The following is a 20,868-nucleotide window of genomic DNA, read 5'->3' as shown; positions in this document are numbered from 1 at the left end:
TCAACCAACCAACACCTCCCTCCAAGCCTCAAAACGACATGGTCGGGGGAGCTAGGAAGCAGGAGGATCATGAAAGGCACCTAACCTAAGAAGCCTAACCCTCCGATTGCGGACGAGAGGGCTAGGCCAGAATACCCAACAAATAAACTACTTGACTTGAAGTACTACGAAAAGTTAACCAAATGAAATGAAATATAAATGTATATAAAATAAATGCACAGAAATACATCAAAATTATAAAGACTCGCGCTAAAGAGAGGGCCTAACAACTCGCGACATGTTGAACGCGGGTGATACGTAAAATGGCCGACCCTAATGCTGAATCAAAAACATTTTTGATCCAAAAATATACATGTCATCCATCACCATACGTATCAGGAAAATCAATAGCAAAACAGTACCATCTTGGAGAATGTATCCCTTCGCCGCAAGAGGAAGGTGCCCATGGAAAAGGAATATTTACTATCATAAAGGCGAGAGGGGGAAACCTCCACAATAGCCTAGTTCCGTTAAGAGACGGGCACAACATCCCCCGCCGACAAAAGGACAATTCATCCAAAAAGAACTTCCTGAAGGGGCAGAAATAAATAATAACATAGCTAAAATATATAACCGTGTAAAACACAAGCAGAAACTCACTGCTAAGGCCATATGAATACAGAGGCCAACATGGCCGAGGCGAGGCGAACGCGGATGACCGCCTGAGTTATATAACCCCGTAATTATTGAATTAAAGGTCAAATAAGAAGCCTCAATAACAAAAAACCCCAAAAGAAGATGGTACTTAACTTGGAAGAAGAGAATTCCTGAACGGATGACATGCTGGATACGAAAAAAATGCCCAAAAAAGCAGCACAAGAGAAAGATACGTTACTCTGTAAAATTTATCCTGAAAATTTTAGGAATTTCAAGTTTTATAGTCTACAGTTAACCCTTAGTGGATGGATTGAGCTTCAGTGTAAAGTAAAACAGGTTTGGGGAGGTGGACGGATTAAGCTTGAGTGTGAAGCAGAATTACGCACCACTGTTATGGTAATAATGATTCGAAACAAAGGTGCCAACACTTCTATATGCTATAAATTCACTAATGGCAACTTTTATACAGACATGAAAGTTAGGCCAGTATCAGTAATGCTTGTGACTTCAAGGGGAAAGGTATTGCATCTCTCTCTCTCACGAGTCTTTTTGTAAATTTGCTTGTAAATATACAAAGGGGTTGCTGTTGTTTTTTGTTTTTGTCTTTTATGATAGTATGTCAGTTGTAAATGTAATTTTACAAAGAAAATTGCAAAGAAATATTAGAAAAAGAATGTAAAAGTAAAAAAAAGTTACTGAATCTTCCTTCTCGTAAATATACGTGAATATTTTAAAACAAATATGCAAAAAATTTGTTACTGCTTGTATTTCTTATGTTTTCATATTGTGTGAGCAGTAATAATAATTTTACAAAATCCAAAAAACTTATTTATTAGAAAAAACATATAAGTTGGTAAAATTTACTATTGCCATGTAAGTGAGTTCTAACAAGGGGTTGTAAAGTCATTTATACAGTGTGAATGTACGTGTCATTCTCTTTCCATTGATGTGATTTTTTTTTTTTTGCTGACGTCAAAGTTTCCCCGATCTGGGGTGCTGCACATTTATAAATTATGCCGTCCCTTAAGGGTTAATGAATATATCCATTTCTTTTCAGAATGAGCCCGGGGATATTTTTCTACACAGGAATTCTGTCTTTGGTGATGACTCAAGAAATATTAGCTGTCAGTATAACTTTTGAAAATAAGAGGTTAATATTATAACAATATTTTTTAGTGGTGTACGCTGGTTTGAAAAAGTAGATTTAAGACAGGAAAGGGATTTTGAAGATTTTAGAAAATATAGACTTTTCTTGATTATGTAAATATACAATACTGTATGTATATATTTCTAATATTTGCAATGCACTAATCAAATACAATGCAGTACTTTTTTGGCAATACACTATTCAGAAACACTGCAATACTTTTTAAGAGGATTCATATATGTTTGAGAAACTGGCTTTTTATATCTTGCATGTTTAAGTTTGTAAATATGAAAACAGTTTCTAGTTCTCAAGACTGTACTTTTCTGATGTATTTCTGAAAAGTGTATTTTTTTAATAGAATTATAGTTCAGAAATTAACTATTTTATGAATGTACAGACGCCTACTTACAAACGAGTTATGTTTCAGACGGCTGTTTGTATATTGGATTGCTTGTAAATTGGTTACTGTACTCTTCTAAGTACAGTACTACTGTACATACAGTACTGCATGTACAGAATAGGCATACAAAACAAAATCTGAACTTACAGGTGGCAAAGGGGAGTGCTTTGAACACAATTTTAATCTGGGTTCCCATTTGTATTTATCTCAGAATGTTGGTATAGTAAGTCGAATGTTCGTAAGTAGGGTGGTGTCTGTATTTACACAGTAGTATGTGAAGAATTATGAGTACAATATTCACTTTTTTACCTGTAGTATTAGGTTTGATATATATATATTGGGAAGGTCGAGGAAGGGAAATACATGTACCTTAACTTGGTTTTTGTAGAATCTTGTCATATTTGCCATTCTTCGAATCATTTTGCAATTTAGCTAAGAGTTTCTAATTTTAAAATGAATCATCAAGGTTTGAATTCAGATTTTTCAAAGTGGTGCTTCATGAACTTATTATGTACTGTACTGTATTATATTGTGATATTTGCTTTTTAACCCTTAAACGCCGACTGGACGTATCGTAAGTTGACTAAAATTGTCTGTCGGGTGACGAGTGGACGTACCGTATGTCGACTACAAAAAATTTCAACCTTTGGTCAACTTTGACGCGACCAAAATGGTCGAAAAATGCAATTGTAAGCTAAAACTCTTACATTCTAGACTAGAATCATTTACCTTCATTTTGCAACAAATTGGAAGTCTCTAGCAAAATATTTAGATTTATGGTGAATTTTTGAAAAAAAAATTTTCCTTACATCCGCGTGGTAACACGGCCGAAAATTTCAGAAATTCTTTCGTCATTTTGTCATAATTTTTGCACCGTTCTATATTAGCCGTTACATAAAGTTTTATATATGAAAATGTGCGCAACTTCATGTACAATACAACAAAAAACAACCCATGGTTGTAGCTTTTATCAGTTTGGAAATATTTTTATATAAATCACGATAAGTGCCAAAATTTCAACCTTCGGTCAACTTTAACTCGAGCGAAATGGTCGAAAAACGCAATTGTAACTAAAACTCTTACATTCTAGTAATATTCAACCATGTACCTTCATTTTGCAACAAATTAGTAGTCTCTAGCACAATATTTCGATTTATGGTGAATTTTTGAAAAAAAAAAAACTTCTTCCTTATGTCCGCACGCGGTAACTCAGCCGAACATCTCAGAAATTCTTTCGTTACTTTGTCGTAATGTTTGCACTGTTTTATATTAGTCGTTACGTAAAGTTTTATATATGAAAATGTGTGCAATTTCATGTAGAATGCAACTAAAAATAACTCATGGTTGTAGCTTTTATCAGTTTTGAAATATTTACATATAAATCATGATGTGCCAAAATTTCAACCTTCAGTCAACTTTACCTCGACCGAAATGGTAGAAAAACGCAATTGTAAGCTAAAACTCTTACATTCTAGTAATATTCAATCATGTACCTTCATTTTGTAACAAATTGGAAGTCTCTAGCACAATATTTCGATTTATGGTGAATTTTTAAAAAAAACTTTTTCCTTATGTCCGCGAGGTAACTCGGCCAAACATCTCAGAAATTCTTTCGTCACTTTGTCGTAATGTTTGCACCGTTTTATATTAGTCGTTACATAAAGTTTTATATATGAAAATGTGTGCAATTTCATGTGGAATACAACAAAAAATAACTCATGGTTGTAGCTTTTCTCAGTTTTGAAATATTTTCATATAAATCATATAGAAAAAATTCTGCCTTCGGTCAACTTTAACTCGACCAAAATGGTCGAAAAATGCAATTGTAAGCTAAAACACTTACAGTCTAGTAATATTCAATCAATTACCTTCATTTGGCACAAATGGGAAGTCTCTAGCACAATATTTCGATTTATGGTGAATTTTTGAAAAAAACTTTTTTTTACATCCGCATGTTACGAATTCATGCATCATTTTGTGATAATATTTTCTCTGTGTTGCTTTGATTGTTTTACAATTTGTTATATACCAAAATCATCGCAATATAGTGTACAATACAAAAAAAAAAACTTGCTAGCTTTAACCGTTTTGCTCACAGCACGATTAGTATACAATTATGAAATTTTTTTTTCGTGTTGTCATATATTTCAATATTTATATATGATGATATTTTTTTTTTCATTTCTGATGGTTGTATACTAAACTTCAGGCAATGACAAAAAAGGAGCCAAAAATGAACTCTTAATCTTAAAAACTAAGCATACTGTGATTTTTTGAAAAAACTTTTTTTCCGCTTTGGCGCTAACTCCCGAACGCCGCCGGCATACGACAGACACTTTTGTAAATAGAGGCTTGGCGTTTCAGGGTTAACATTTTCACAGTGCATAAACTTACATTGAAGAGTATTGTCACAGTCTAATTGCAATTTGACTCTGATGGATAATGTGGGTAGAAACTCATCTCACTCTAGGAATATATATTTCATGTCCTGGAGGCCTTGTTGTCATTGAATAATTTGAAATTACTACCGAATAATGCAGAGGAGAACCCAGTGACCTGCTTTGGTCTTTGATAATGATTACATATACTGTACGTTAAAAATTTAAGTTTTATTGTTAAAGACAAACCCATCAAGGTGTCCTATGATAATAATAATAATAATAATAATAATAATAATAATAATAATAATGCTTATTTTGATTTTAAAATATAGAAGGATCAATCAAACTTGCATCTTACTGAAAATGGGATATATTTTCTTCCTAGGATTAAATCCATTTGAGTAATAATTGTGTTTATTACACCTTCACATATGAGTTTTGTGTAAAGAGTTCAGTTATTTACATATCAAATAGGTAGTAAGTGATAAAGAATAAAGTTTGATACATGAGATAACTTGTACATAATTTTATTTCTCATACTGAGAGGACTTGCCCCAAATAAAATAGTTTTAGTGCTTTCAAATGTATGATTAGCAGGACTTTTTCAGTTTGAGGTTATTTCTGAACATAGATGATATTTAAGGTTGTTATTCAATTCCAGTTAAAGTTGGAGGGTTTTCAATCAGGATGCAGTAGTTGTCCCATTCACATGTTACTTTTAAAAGTTTGGAAGCAATTATTGAATAGCAGCCAAGGTTTCTTGCACTTCACAACAAAAGTGGGGTTGTGAATGCAAGTACAGACACCTCCCTACTTACATACTTTGTATGTTGAATTGCTTTAAGTTGCTTACTATACTCTTCAATCAATACAGTACTGTACATTTTTTCATCATAAAACACAATACACTGTACATACAGTACTGTATGTACAGAATAGGTGTGCAAAAAAAAATATGAACTTATGGGTGGCAAAGGGGAGTGCTCTGAACACAATTTTAATATGCGATCCCGTTTGTTTGTATCTCTGAATGTTTGTAAGTTGAATGTTCGTAAGCAGGGTGGTGTCTACTGTAGCTTTTCTTAATTATATTATTGCAGACCAAAGAATTTTGTAATTTTTTGTTACCCCTGCTTTACATTTTTATTTAATCTCTGAACTTTTGTAAGTTTACCAGATGCATGCCAAGAAAATTACAGATTTAACCTGAATGGGAAAAGAAAATTCAGATAGTCCCTCAATTATTTGTGGACTATCACAGAATTAATTGTCTGGTTCTTGTAAGAAGCTGGTGGTGTCTTTATTGGAGCAATGCTAATAATCTTGTTCCTGGCATAAGGAAGTGTCCACATTCTCTCGTTTGTCACAGTTACCAATCTGCTGATTCCAGTAGAGCGGGGTTGGACACTGCTGTATTATTGGGGCCCCATGTTCACATTCGTAGTACTGGAGAAAGCAAATGAGACCAAGGTTACTAAAAGTAGGTAGTTCATGTAGCAGCTATTGTTTTTTAAGCACTATTATTGTACATTTTATGAACATTAATCCTTAGAAGTAGCACACCCACAATTTACAGTTTACAAACACTATTGCCATACGGAGCCGCATACATTCTGGTTACTATATGTTCCTTTGTATGGTTTATAAAACCTTTATATATTTTCATTTCAACTAACAACTTTCTTAAAGTTCCAAGAACATTGTATTAATTCATGATATTTACTGCATAAATTCTTTGCTCTTGATTCTTGCTTGTATTTTAGGCCTTTGATGCTAAATAAGGCTGTCATATGATTTACCAGTTAATGTAAAGCTTTGAATGGCCTATTCACTTGCTTGAAATACACTAAAAGTACAGGGTAAAATGAAAAAGCTGAAAAATATTTCAAAGGAAACAATGTTTGACGGTGTAACTAAATATCTGAAAAAATACAGTCAAAATTTTGACTTTTTTTGTTGGTATGGCGAGTAGGGGGCCGGGTATGCCTTGTCATAACTCCCAGTAAAAGCAGCAAGAGGAACATTGATTGCTGAGGAAACGTAAGTAAATATTGAGATAAAATGAATAGGAATGGCTTTATTCTTGACAACCCATTTTATATTATGATCAAATACTGCTACAAACTTATTACCAATGACATTAACATCATATCATAATTGTTTGTATGTCAGCTTTTCCATCTGAGGATTTTGATTCCAAATTAATTATCTTCACTCTCTTTAGTTGTATATTCTTTCTACCAGAACTGATTTCAAGGTCTTCCCACAAATTTCATCTTGCTATTTCTAAATCTGCTAATTTTCAGATGAACTTTTTTTTTTCCTCATCACAAGCCCAAGTCAGTCTTTGAGTCTTAGTATATTTTCCAGTCTCTGGACATAAATCTCTCTGCAAAGCCAGTCACCAGCATCTGGACCACCTCATCTCTTCCTCATTTATAAATACAATCTTCCCACTGTACTCTGACCATGAATATCATCATTATGTAATCACACCTCTTCAGAATTTATTTTATTTTCCATGTTAGTGCCATGTTTCTTAACTGCCTCTAACGGGACATTTTTATTCTCAAGTAGCCTAGCTATCTCTCTCCATGTCATCCATACTTCAGGTACTCTTATTCTTTCCCACTTTCTCATTCTCTCTCAACAGCTACTCCACAGTCCAGTGGGCATCCTAAAAGTAAAAGAAATGGTCTATCTCTTTCAAGACCTGCCAGTCTTCAAAATAGGGTTGTCATTCCCCATTTCTTCTCCATTTCATCTTGTAATGCATTTAAGGCACAAAAATTTCTTACCTGAGTATCTCTTGTGACACCATCTGTTGCACTGGGTACCCACCAATGAGTTCACCTCTAGAAATTTCCCACAAAAGCCACATGGCCACTTTATTGATGGTGCTTCTTCCTTTGCTTCCTTTCCAGTCACCATAAACCTTGTTTTGCTTATGGTGCTCTTGCTTTCAACGTATCTCTAATATCCCTTCCTCATATTTTTGCTGTCATCCCTGGTTATCTGCAAATAAAAGCAGCTCCCAGGGGCCTCTTTCCTTTGTAGTTTCCTTCATAACTATGTTAAACAGCAAAAAACTCGCCACAGATCCTTGATAAGACATCAACATTTATCTCACATACTTTTGGATACAACTGCTTAATGAGTGAGATCCATAAATATGAGGTATAAATCTATTTCACCTTGCATGGCAGTTTTCCTGTAGTGGGTGTATTGTAAAGGCTGCTTCTGTTGTTGCTCTTTCTGGCATGAAACCCTATTGTCAGTTATCAGTTTTACCATTTTTCCTCCATCACCTTTTCCAGTATATTCGGAGGTGGCTCAAAACGTCTTTTTATTCTACAGTTTCTGCAGTGTAGCTCATCTTTACCATTGTATTGCCATTGCTTCAAGACTATTTTTACTCTTCTTAGTACTGTTTCTTCTTTAGGTTTCCATATACGTAATGTGTTATGGGCAGTTACTGGATGACTGGCTCTCCAGGTGCCTTTACTGAATTGCTTGTAAGTTGTGCTGGTCCTGGTTGGCTTTTCCATTTTTCTGAGGGTCCTTTCCACCACCAAGTCACTTTCACTACAACCTTTCCTTGATATCACACTGCATGTTTCTTCAACACATTTTGTATGCCTTCTTTCAGCAGTTTCTATCAACCACATTCTGATGCTATACATATTTACAAACACTTAACCTTCATATTCCACCATGACTTCTGCCTTCAGTTTCCATGATTTTATTCTTCTTTCTAGCTTTTTCATCTTTTTATTTCTCATGATCAAAGAAACTTGCAGAAATCAATGTACTGTACTGCTAAAAACAACTCACCTGGCATAAATGCAATCTTCTTCTTTCAAGCCATCTGCTTTTCATCATCATGAAACCAGTCTGTTTCTGTTCCTGCATTACTGAACAATACCAACTTCTCTCAGGTTTCTGGATTAAGCAATGTACAGTATTTAGCAACTTCAATCATAAGCTCTGGCAGAACTCCAGCACTTCTTCTCTGTCCTGATTTCTTTCTCTTATTATTATTATTATTATTATTATTATTATTATTATTATTATTATTATTATTATTATTATTATTATTATTATTAATTATTATTAATTCTTCTTCTTCTTCAGATGAAACCTATTCATATGGAACAAGCCCTCAGGGGCCATTGACTTGAAATTCAAGCTTCCAAAGAATATGGTGTTCGTTAGGAAGAAGTAAGAAGAGATAAGGAAATACAGAAAGAAGAGACCTTGCTTTATCATCCCATTGCTTCCTCCAAATGAGTTCTGTCCATCTTTCTGTGGCTATTTAAGTCTTCCCTACTATATTCTCCCCCTCTGACTGTGGCTCTTCTTTCACTGCATATGTTAACCTCCCCCAAAATTATAGTGGACCCCCATCTATTCACAGTTCTGGATTCGCGGCTTCACCTATTTGCAGAATTTTCTATGGAATGTATATACACACTAATCATGGAAAATTCACCTATTAGTGGAATTTTTCATACAGAAATATTCACTAGTCACTGTATTCATATTTTTGTGACTAATGCACTTTTTGTGATAAAACTATTAAAATCCTCAGGTATAAGCATTTTTGGAGGGGTTTTCTAGTATTGGAGCTATCAAAATAAACAGTTATAAGCAATTTTTGAGGGGTGTCAAGTATGTGCAGATTTTAGCTATTCGCGGGGGGAGGGGGGTTGTGGTATGCATCCCCCGCAAATACCAGGGGTCGACTGTATTGCCTATTTCTGGATCGGGGTCCCGTGTCACCCGGTGAAAAAGTCCATTCAGCACTTATTTCTAGGTAATTCCGTTGCTAGATACCAGAGAAAGCTAAATGAAATGCTGGAGTTACTACCGCCAGAGCGAGCTCCAATAGATGGAGTCGTGTATGGAAAAGAGTGAACTACAAAAACACGGAACCTTATCCTATAGAGATTCCCAATGTCAAAAGTCCCAACGAGAGAGTGCGATACAAGCCCATGCACTATTCATGGACTGTATACAAGGCAACACTAGCCCCATTCCATTTTAGCACGTTTTTTCGTTCACACGTAATTTCGTTGTGATCCTTATTTTGTGCTCTATTTTGGATTTTTTATGGCATCCTCGCAAGGTTCTTCTTCATTTACTTGAGTACCAGTGTTTTATTGTTTTTTAGGCGATTGAGGCTCCTTATTTTCCTTTAGTTTAATAATTAAAGGGACTTATAACGCCCGTCTCGATCTCCTCTCACGTCTCTTGACCTCTCTTGGTCTTGGGTCGGTATGTTTGTTTTGTGTTTTTTATTTGTATCCCTTTTTATTTGGGATATTTTACCATTAATGATCCCTAACTTTAGTGGGTTTGATTAATTTTATGTTTGTTCTGTACCCCTTTACTACGAGAAGTGCTGTTTAGCGTTTAGGCTACGAGCTACCCCCTCGGGCCCATTCGCTTTTTATCATGGCTTCATTACGAGAGTGATATTTATTACGAGAGTGATGTTTAGCGTTTAGGCTACGAGCTACCCACTCTGGCCCATTCGCCTTTTATCATGGCTTCATTACGAGAGTGATGTTTAGCGTTTAGGCTACGAGCTACCCCGGGCCCATTCGCTTTTATCGTGGCTTCATTACGAGAAGTGTTGTTGAGCGTTTAGGCTACGAGCTTCCCCCTCGAGCCCATTCGCTTATTATCATGGCCTCATTATGCTTTATTTTTGTCCATCACTTCTCTTAGCCTTTGGGGATCTTATTCTCATTGGTACTGTTACGGTTTTTACTTTGTTTTTACTTTGTTTTTACTTTGTTTTTATAATTTTGTTTATTTTGTGAATTTTGTGTTCCCTTTTTTGGTCAAGTGCTGTCTTGCTGGTTAGGCTACGTGGTTCCCCCTCGGGCCTATTCGCTTCTTATTTTGGCTTTATTTTGCCTTGTTTTAGACTCACTTCTCAAAGCGTATGGGAACATGATTTTCATTGGTACATTTAATTTTTGACCTTGTGCTTGGATGCTTTTGAATTTTGTTAATTTTGGGGTACTTTCATTTAACTGGAGGTCGGTCATGTCCCTTCACGTCCATGTTGTGTTGGGCCTGCCTATCCTCCTACATGTACCTTATAGACAATTTTGTTTTATTATGAATTATTTGAGTTATTGGTTAGCCTTTACCCCTCTCCTAGGCTTCCTTCCTTTACATCACCTCAGTTAGGTTAGCCTAGGGGTTGGCTGTAACACTTTTTTCCCTTCGGGGAAAAATTGTTAAGGGGGGGACGATCTCGATCTGTACGTATGAGTTTCAAGTCGGTGATCTCGTTCTGTACATGTGTGTTTTATGTCTGGTGCTTCCCTTTGTTTGGTTTTGGCTTGGATATATTGCCTACGTCCACCCTCTCCCCCTGTTTCGCTTTTCACTTAGGCTAATGTTCCTAATAAGTTAAGCTGGAATAGCGAGGGTTTACCTCGTAGCCTATCCTAGTTCAATCCTTCTTTGGGTTGCTTACCAATGGTGACCGGGAGTGCTCTCCCCACTCCTGTTCACACTTCTTTTACCGACTATATATATATATTATTTTGTGGTATCGAGAGTCCCCTTCTCTCCCTTTTATCCTTCGCTCTCTCTCTCCCCTTGGTTTGTTTTCAAGGTTTGTTAACTTTCCAAGGCTTGAGAGCAATTTATCCTTATTTTATGTTGTAGCCTACAGCCCCTCCCTCTGCATTGATTGATTGTCCCTCGGTGTGTCTGAGTTGGCACTCCACCTGGGCCTGGAGGTGACCGGGAGTGCTCTCCCCACTCCTGTTCACACTCCTTTTATCTTTCTTTGCTCTCCTGGCTGTAGAGGTTTTTGCCCTTCCTCTCCTTTTCTCTCGCTCTTGTCGTGCAACACAGCTTACATAGCGAGGGGATCTATGAGATCTCTGGGCGCCCGGGGAGTGCTGTCCCACCCCTGGTCGCTGCTTTGGGTTACCAACCTCCTGGCCTATCCTTCCCCCTTCCTTTTACGTCGACTATTTCCCTTCGCGGTGCTTCCTACATGTTCGCACCTCACTGTTGGGATCTCATACGAGGCCAGTTAGCGTTTTCCACCTAACTGTCTTCTGCTTTATTTACTTTCGGCGTTCCCCCTCCTTTTTGCTACTACCTGTTCGGTGTTTCGTTATCTTGTTGGGCGCTCTCCTTGCTTACTGCTACGGCGGTTTTAGTGTTTAGCGGTCGGCGTTTATTCCCCCCCACTGCTATCACTTCGTTTAGGATATCCTCCTCCGGGGGTTTTCCTCTCTTGGCTCGGAGTGCGCCCACTTCCGAACAGTTCATAACCTTCCCACATTTTGTTCAAACATGATCGCTTCGGAATGTTGACTCTGTTTTTATGTCTATGAGTTTTGTCCTGTTAGCCCGGTTTTCTCTCCGGTTTTCTCCGGGGGGTTTTCCTGGTCTGACTGGGCTAGTGGCTGCTACGGTACTCTGCTCCGGCATCCGTTCCAGCATGCCCTTTTCTCATACGTTTTCGGCTGGTTTTGTCAAGTGCAGGAATGCTCCGCTATCCTGCAACAAACCAGCGTTCACGGAGTCTATAGCTCCCATTCCGGTGCGCAGTCTGTTTTGGATTTATAGTTTGGCACGGAAGGTTATGAAGTACGCTATGCTCTCCCTGAGCAGACTTCTTGATGAACCCGTAGGTTTTATCTATACCTGTCGGTTTCGTCTCCGCCAAACTCCGCCTCATGTGACTTATTCTTGGCTCGGAAGGTTGTAAAATGCGCTATGCTCTCTCCGAGCAGGCTACTTGATGAATCCGTAGGTTTTATTTACACCAGTCGGTTTATCTCCGCCAAACGCCGCCTCATTTGGCTTATTATTAGTCGTTTGGCACCCGGCAGATTGCGTTTATGCTATGCTCTCCCGAGCAGGCTACCTGATGAATCCGTAGGTTTCATATACACCTGTCGGTTTTACCTCCGTCAAGCTCCGCCTCATGTGGCTTATTAATAGTCGCTCTTTCGGCGATAAATCGGTAGGTTTCACATATACGCCTATCGATTTCCCTCCGCCAAACTCCGTCTCCGGGCGAGATTCTCGTTAAATCGGTAGGTTTCATATAAACCTATCGGTTCTCCGCCTCTTGTGGCTTATTAATAGTTAATCTTTCGGTGTTTGGGCTCTCTCTGGGCGAGATTCTCGGTGGATCGGTAGGTTTCATATACGCCTATCGATTTCCTCCGCCAAACTCCGTTTCCGGGCGAGATTCTCGGTAAATTGGTAGGTTTCATATACACCTATCGGTTTTTCCTTCGCCAAACTCCGTCTTATATGACTTATTAATAGTTGTTCCTCCGGTGTCTGGGGTCCTAATTTTTCCCCGTCCTGGAGTCCGGCCGCAAGTCTCGTAACTCTTTGCTTCAAGTTAATTGTTTACGGAGAGTTTTCTGAAGACGTTGCGGCCTTCTGTCTCGTTCTCGAACCTGTGAACATCATCCCGGAGCGATAAGTAGGTGCGGGAATAATTGAGGCAAACCTTTTCCGCTTAGCTCGGAATTAGGTGAAGCAAACTTTTCCTTTAGGGGATTCGTTAGCTTCTCATCCCTTTTCGACGGTTCCTGGTCTACCGTCCCTAAGGTGAAATCAGTAAAAAAAAAAAAAAAAAAAAAAAAAAAAAAAACAAAAATGACGACCCTTTTTTAAACCAAGAAGACCCGCTCCGGGGCCCCCTCGAGGATGTCTCAGATCTCTAATCTGGTGCCATCTACGAGTTTGGCCTTGTCTTCTGGAAAGGGACACGGCCCAAGCAAAGCAAGGCGGTTACCCCCTCCTTCCTTTGTTGAAAACTCTTTTACGGGTCTCCTTATAAGGAGCTCGATTTGAGGGTCATTGTCAACCTATTAAACTAACTATCTACCTCATGGTCCGTGCCTTCCCTTTCCCAGGAGCTTAAATCCCAAGAGATTAATCTCAAGACTCATTGTCAATGGATCACCTGTTAAGTCCTGCTCCGTTCCGGACACCTCCACCTCTTTTCCCCTCCAGTCTGGGGAATCTTGGCGCCTTCCCTTTATGCTTCCCAGCATGAAGGCACCCTCCTGTCGGGGGTGTGGACACACGGAGGTTGGTGGAAGGGCATTTCTTCCCTTCCGGTCTGGTATCCCCTTATCCGGGTTTTGCCAGACTGTCAGAACGAGCATGGCATCTGTCTGGCAGGATCCATAAGTGAGGCCTTAGCTAGGGGCTGGACACATCGTCTCCGCTGAGAACTCTAACGGAGTGGCAGGTGGAGAATTCCAAGTTCACGCCAGCTGTGGGGTCTTACCGTGCTCTCTTTGAGAGCCCTGTTTCTTACCCCTTGTGCCCCGAATGTAGCCCCTCTTATCAACAGGCTTGTTTTGAAAATGTATCGCTGAGGCATTTCCGGGAGACAGATATCACAGATACATTCACAGTGAATCTTCTAACCCCGGACTACGCTTCTAATTTATTCAGCGTACAGCTCCCTAAGCTTCCGGAGTCAATTTCCGGAAGCTGAAACAGGGTGTAAGTCAGGCTTGCCCGTTCTGCCTTGAGCTGAAAAATCTTATGAACAGTTTCACCTGGAGAATTAATCTTTTCCCCAGGTGGGCATTGTTACGGCCCGTCTGGGGCTACTAATGTTACCCAGAGCCTCCGTTCTCATGGGTGTCTACCCTACGAGCAGAAACGGTCTGATCTTGCCGGACCTGTCCCAAGTCCGGCAAGAAGTTCATGTAGTTCAAGAGCCCCTGCTCAGGCGGTGGTGCAGGCTCTTCAGGTCTCTGCCCCTAGACAGCCGTCAGCTCTCACTCCCAGCCTCCACCTCGATGTGTGCGGGTTCAGCCAACACATCAGCCCCTTGTAACCCCCGTGTGTCTCTGCCTCCCCCACGTGCCGCCGCCGGAGTTTTCTTTGCTTCATACGAAAACCTAAGGAAAGAATTTTCACTAGACATTTGGCCAGAGGCTCTGACCCTCGGGGTTATCATAGGAGCAGGGAAGCATCCTACTCCTCTCCAAGAAATTGGGAAGGCATTCGCTTCACGGGAGGCAATCAAGCCTCCTCCCTGTAGTATTTCTCATATGGGTGGGAGGCTGTACCATTTTCGGGGCCACTGGAACTTCAGTCCCTGGGCCCAGAGTATAGTTTTCAGGGCCCGGGGTGGAGCTGGACTGTTGTTCCCCCCCCCCAATCAGGTTCAATCAGCCTCCGGCCAGAGTTCTGGGGGTCTTTGTGAATGGCCTGTCAGGCTTTTTCAGTCTGCCAAGGAAGTTCCCTTCCACTGGAAAATTTTTCCGAGCGTGTCCCGTTTATTTTCCTTATTCAATGCGGCAAGTCTCGGTTGCTTACAGTCTTGTGGGTTCGGATCCTACTGCTCCGTGGAGCCGTAACCACCTCTATAGACCTTTCCGACGCTTCCTTTCACATCTTGGTTGCAGAAAGGTCCTATCCCTTCTTGGGATTCAGACTCGGGGAGCAGGCGTACCCCTTCAGGTTCATGCCCTCCTCAATGCGGCTCCAGAGTCTTTGCCAGTTTGAGCAATACCGTAGTTCAACAGCTCCGGTATTAGAAGGCTATGCTAGCTGCATATCTAGTTGCCTGGCTCATTTGGGCACCCAGCGTCGGGAATTGCCTGAGGGTGCCGGTCATTATAATCGGTTTTTTTGGGCTTCTAAGTAACCAGGAAGGAATCCCACCTGATTCAGGAGGGTAGCCTTCCGTAGTTGTGAATCCAGTGGAAGCGGAAAGAGATAGCAAGGGCGTCCTATCATTTCATCAACTCAAGCATACCTCTCGCCGTGCCCAAGAAAAGGTCTTGGGTTCTCTCCAGTTTGCTTCAGTGACGGTTCTCCTTCTGAAGTCAAAGCTGGAGTTTATGACCGGGGTATGGCGGAGTCAGGGACGTGTCTCCCTGATTCCTCCTGCTTGAATAAGTGGCCTCCGGCCTTGCACAAGTATCAAGTGCTTACCGAAGTCAGTTCCTCTCCAGCTTTCCCCTCCGGCCTCAGTATTCCACACCGTCACCTCTCTGGGCGGGTGAGGTGGATATTTTTTGGCCCAATGAAGTACATGGTACTTAGTCGGTCACGTTCCGGCAGTTCCATATCAACGCTTTGGAGGGCGGTGACAGTCTTCCTGTCCTTGGGAAACTTCTTCCCCCCAAGAGGTTTCCTTTTAGGCTGGTTCTGAACAAAACAGCAATAGTGCGCTGCGTAAACAAGTGGTTTTGGACTCGAGTTGCTTCATTCAGGTTATGGTTCATTCTTCTCCATAACCAACAGACACAAGTGCCTCTGTCTACCACCCTTCTCGTAGGGGTCCAAAAGGTCACTGCTTTTTCCCTATCCAGGGCCTCCCCCCTGGCATCGGAATAAGTCCTTAGACGGAGCGTCATTCAGGTAGTCTTGTGACCTTTCCTGGACCTGGAAGTAGGTCTGTTTGCAACCCAATTCAGCCACAAACTATCAAGCTGTCCCGTCTGGTGTAAACTCAGTCTGCGTCAGCCCCCTCAAACTTTGATGTCCTGGCTTTGTGGTTTTTGTGAATCTTACAGTTTAGGAGGAAACTGATATTGGTCCTGTTATTACTGTTTTCCTGAAATCAGTTAAGGGATCCTACTCTACTGCAGTATGGTTCTGCAGTTAAGTAACTAGCACTCTTCACATAGTTTTCGAAGCTACAGTAATGATGCGGCTGCATTGGCCTCGAGGAAAGTGTTTTGTTGGAACCAGACTTACAGGCTCTTAACTTTCATCCCTAAGGTCTGTGTTCGTCTAAGAACAGTGCTCCGTCCACATTCGGTTTCCTGGTCTTTGAGTAATGTATCGGAGTTAGCTTCGGTAACCAACAATCATCTTGTTCTTACCTTTCCTTGTTGGGGAAGCCCCAAAAATTTTTAATCAGCTTAGCTTCTAGTGTTAGTTTTCCTGTACTGTCTGCCCTGTCTGGCGGAACCAATCATTTTGGTTTCCCCTCATCAGGGGTAGTGTTGCGAATTCCTCACCCTAACTTTCTATCTACAATTGAAGGTCCTCATTTTCGGTGGTCACCTTGGAAAGTACTCCCCTTTTACAAGGTCTGTTTCTGTGTCCAGTTTTCTCCTTGCAGGCTTTTTTAGACAGGGCCTCGCAATTTTGTCAGATCCTCCCCTTTAAAAAAGGGGGGGGTTACTGTCATTGGGTCTGCTATTAGGCAGGAAGTATTTTCTTAATACAAGCCTATTCAGGTGCTATTCTAAGCTCATGATCTTAGACGGTGACCACTTACATTATTTTCATTACATGAACTTAGAGGACCTTACTAATGTTCAGGGTAGAATTCTCCTAGTTTTCAACGTCTCTATTTAAGTCTTTAATAGAATAAGAATGATGTTTATTTCTGTTATTATTTCACCGGGTGACACGGGACCCCGATCCAGAAAAAGGATTTTGACAAAGGAAAAATCTATTTCTGGAGAGGGGCCCGTGTCACCCGTGACCCACCCTGTTTTCATTCTCTCCCTCCCTTGGTAAACTTCATTCTAGTGAGGTGGGTGCTAACATGGAATGCGGCTAGTGTTGCCTTGTATACAGTCCGCGAGTAGTGCATGGGCTTGTATCTGCACCTCTCTCGTTGGGACTTTTGACATTGGGAATCTCTATAGGATAAGGTTCCGTGTTTTTGTAGTTCACCCTTTTCCATACACGACTCCATCTAGTGGAGCTCGCTCTGGGGGTAGTAACTCCAGCATTTCATTTAGCTTTCTCTGGTATCTAGCAACGGAATTACCTAGAAATAAGTGCTGAATGGACTTTTTCACCGGGTGACACGGGCCCCTCTCCAGAAATAGATTTTTCCTTTGTCAAAATCCTTTTTCTTTACCTTCCCTACTGTGGGAACTTAAACAAAAATGCATGCATCACCTTTCTTAAGATCATCTAAACCTTCAACATTCTGCCACTTATCTGTCCCACTTCTATCAAATCTACAGAGTTGACTCGTATGCCTGTTTCATCTTCTGTGTACTTTGCCTCCTGAACACGACAAATGTATCTGTTTCTCTCAGTCAGCATTTCCACTACATTCACAGTGTCCATTTAAAATTTTCTATCTTTCCCAGGAATTCTTTGCAACCTCTGCCTACATAAAGGCTGAAGGGTACTGGGTGCCATTTCATCTTCAGAACCCAATTTGCAATTTTGCAGCCATTACCTTTAAACAAGTTATACATGCCCTTACTGACAAACTCAAATAACCCAAATTTCTCTGGGCTTCAGGCCACCTGTTGACAAGTCACTAACTCATTTTGAGTTTTACAGCCTACAGGCTGGGGGTTTTACTGATAAAAAAGTGTATCCAGTGTTGCCTGATTTGTAGAGAATAAAGAGGAAAGCGTTGCAAATTTCCCAAACTATTTGCTGTTCGTGTGAGCAAGGGAACAGTGCCACACCAGGCTGTTTGTCAGGCTTAAAAGGGAACTACTTTCTTTAGTGGTAGTACTATTGAAGGCATAAAAAGCCGAGAGATCTTACCTCATCACAGTTTTCGGCTGGGTACTTCAGATTCTCAATCTGACAGCTCCAGTACCTGCAATGATCTTTGTCAACCTCGTCCTCCCAGTTGCATCCGTGGATTGTGATATCGAAGAGTGTTCCTGGTGCACAGCTCATCAAGGTAGCACTTCCATGTTCGCATTCCCAGTACTGTAAAAGCAATGTCATTAAGCATGTATCCTCAAAGTAAAATGGTATTCGCAAACATTAAGCTACTGATGTCGTTTAATATCAAATTCACTCAACCTTGGAGTAAACACCTAAAGGTTAGCGTCACTGAAAGGCTGTCATTCCCAATCATTCAGTGGTTCCAGTCCACCTGAACACAGATTACTTATCACTTATTAATTCCCCTCTGGTTATGTTATTCCGAGGCTGATATTAAACGGCATTTGTAGCTTAATGTCTGTGAATGTAAAAAATATCACAGTGTATGTGACAATTCATAAAATGTTATATGATGTACTTTGTTCAAATTTGTAATGCAAGCATTTGGTGATTATGAATGAGGTCTAATTATTGATTTGTAAGTAGTTTCCCAGATATGATTTTCTTTACAGTAATCAACCAACGCATAGAGATTATGCCTTAAATAGACTTGCTGTTCCCGGAGACAAAGACCACGATGTTTTATGATGCAATAGTAAGTCACCCTTGACCTAACTGGATAAAACTGAATGGAAATCATTAACTATCATTCAACATCCCTGTCACAATCCTGAAAATACGTATGCATATAGATACTGTACTATGTTAATACTGTTATGCCAAATTCTAAATGTGATCTTAGATCAGAAGCCCAACACACTGTTGTTCCGGTCCTTCCTTTTGTGTTTTTAGCCAGGTGTCCCACTAATGATGACCACCAAAAACAGTGACAGGTCTTTGATGCACAACTGTTTTGATGGGGGTTGGAGTAAGAAGGTCGCCCATCAACCTGATGCACAGCAGGCTTCATCACCTGAACACATCTTAATTGGACAGCTCACATTGCATATATAAAGAAATATGAAAATGCCTTAAATCATGGGGCACTGGATGTTGACCGAGATGATAAAACATTGGAGCTTTTAAATCTTTCCAGATCAATACAGACTGTAAGTAGCGAGCTATTTAGATTGCTATAAAAACGCAGGCACGTGACCCATTTACCATAAAAGGAAAAAAAAAATTGCTGGAACAGAGTGATGCTTTTATAAATACTGTAATCAAACATCACCATTTCCCACTGGAGCTAATCAGCTCAGTGAGGATTTGGGCTTAAATGTAACCATCCATCTAGAAATGGAACTTCCTGCTGCTTGGATGATACACACAATTCAAACACTTACCCAATTTATATCGCTCATCAAAACATTTTACTGGAACACCTTCGACAAAAAGGTCAAAAGGTGTATGCTCACTCAGTATACACCCATCAAATAAAGAAATTTTTTATCTGTTAATTACTCATACTACAATTATGCCTGAGCTTTCCAGTGCTGGATTTGCAACAATGTAGCCTCTTTGTTGGAGTGAAAAAAACATTGCATGGTGTTCATAGGCACTTATAAGAAATATGATTAAAGCTTGGAATTCTTTAGCACTACAGTGAACCCCCCGTATTCGCGGGGGATGCGTCCCACACCCCCCCGCGAATGGATCAAATCCGTGAATGCTTAAAACCCCTCTAAAAACACTTAGAACTGCCCATTTTGATAGCTTAAACACAGAAAACCCTGTAAAAATGCTTATACCTGAATATTTTAATAGTTTTATCACAAAAAGTGCATTTATTCATGAAAATTATATGAAAATACAGTAATTAGTGAATATTTCTCAGTTAAAAATACAGCGAATCGGCGAATTTTCCGCGAATGATGGCTAGATATGTTCCACAGAGAAACCTGCGAATGCGTGACTCCGTGAATGTTGACAACGCGAATACGGGGGGTTCACTGTATTCCAGAAAGTCCCCTCACTCCAACTATTACATTTTTTCCAGGACTAGAAGTTCATTGCCAAGTGTGCACCTATGCAGTAGCAGCAGCAACTGTCAGAGGACCTAGTGTAAGGATCAAGCAGCTGAAGTCAGTTACCATGACAATTACTATCCCTAACTTACCTGCGAAGTATCTCTTGGGCTACTAACAACTAGCAAATGTGTCTTTCTATCATTATCCGAACAATAGCAAACCCCCTGTATTCACGTGGGATGCGTACCACACACCCCTGCGAATAGCTAAAATCCACAAATACTTAAAACCCCTCTAAAATCACTTAGAACTGCCTATTTTGATAGTTCAGACACAAAAAACCCTCTAAAAATGCTTATACCTGAGCATTTTAATAGTTTTATCACGAAAAGTGCGTTTAGTCATGAAAATGATATGAAAATACAGTAATTAGTGAATATTTCTCAGTGAAAAATACCACGAATGGGCAAATTTTCAGTGAATAATGTGTATATATGTTCCACAGAGAAACATGCAAATTGGTGAGTCTATGATTCTTGAGAATGCGAATACGGGGGGTTTACTGTACATAGTTCACACAATTGGCAATTCTACATTTTCAGTGTTCTGGACCTTCTGGAATTCTCCACGACATCAAATTCTTACAGAGAAACAGGCTGAAGACAGCAGGAACGTTTAAGATATGAGTATACATCTCAGCTTTGTAGGACCTCGAAATGGCTCAGCAGTTTGATGTGGAGGAAGGCAAATTAGCCTAAAGGTTAGATCATCAAAGTTACTCATGACTGCATCTTTTCCCATCCAGAGATGAGGTGTTGACCA

The 20,868-nt window shown here is 40.1% G+C and overlaps 1 protein-coding gene and 1 pseudogene across 4 annotated transcripts in view; one reads left to right on the top strand and one right to left on the bottom strand.

The window, feature by feature from the left end:
* LOC136825259 (glutathione S-transferase theta-1-like) overlaps positions 1-5,673 on the top strand; it is a 138,584-nt gene extending 132,911 nt beyond the window's left edge. For 2 of the 4 annotated variants that reach the window (XM_067081312.1, XM_067081314.1), the window contains one exon: positions 1,694-5,673. The gene's annotated coding sequence lies outside the window, so the exon portion shown is untranslated. The remainder of the gene's footprint in view (positions 1-1,693) is intronic. The other 2 variants (XM_067081313.1, XM_067081311.1) reach the window with 1 other exon arrangement.
* Positions 4,919-20,868, bottom strand: part of LOC136825256 (chitinase-3-like protein 1) — a 41,847-nt pseudogene continuing 25,897 nt past the window's right edge.

Source organism: Macrobrachium rosenbergii, chromosome 37 (assembly GCF_040412425.1).
Source record: "Macrobrachium rosenbergii isolate ZJJX-2024 chromosome 37, ASM4041242v1, whole genome shotgun sequence".
NCBI lineage: Eukaryota > Metazoa > Arthropoda > Malacostraca > Decapoda > Palaemonidae > Macrobrachium > Macrobrachium rosenbergii.
Note: the sequence above shows the minus strand (reverse complement) of the source record. Positions and strands in the feature narration are given on the sequence as shown.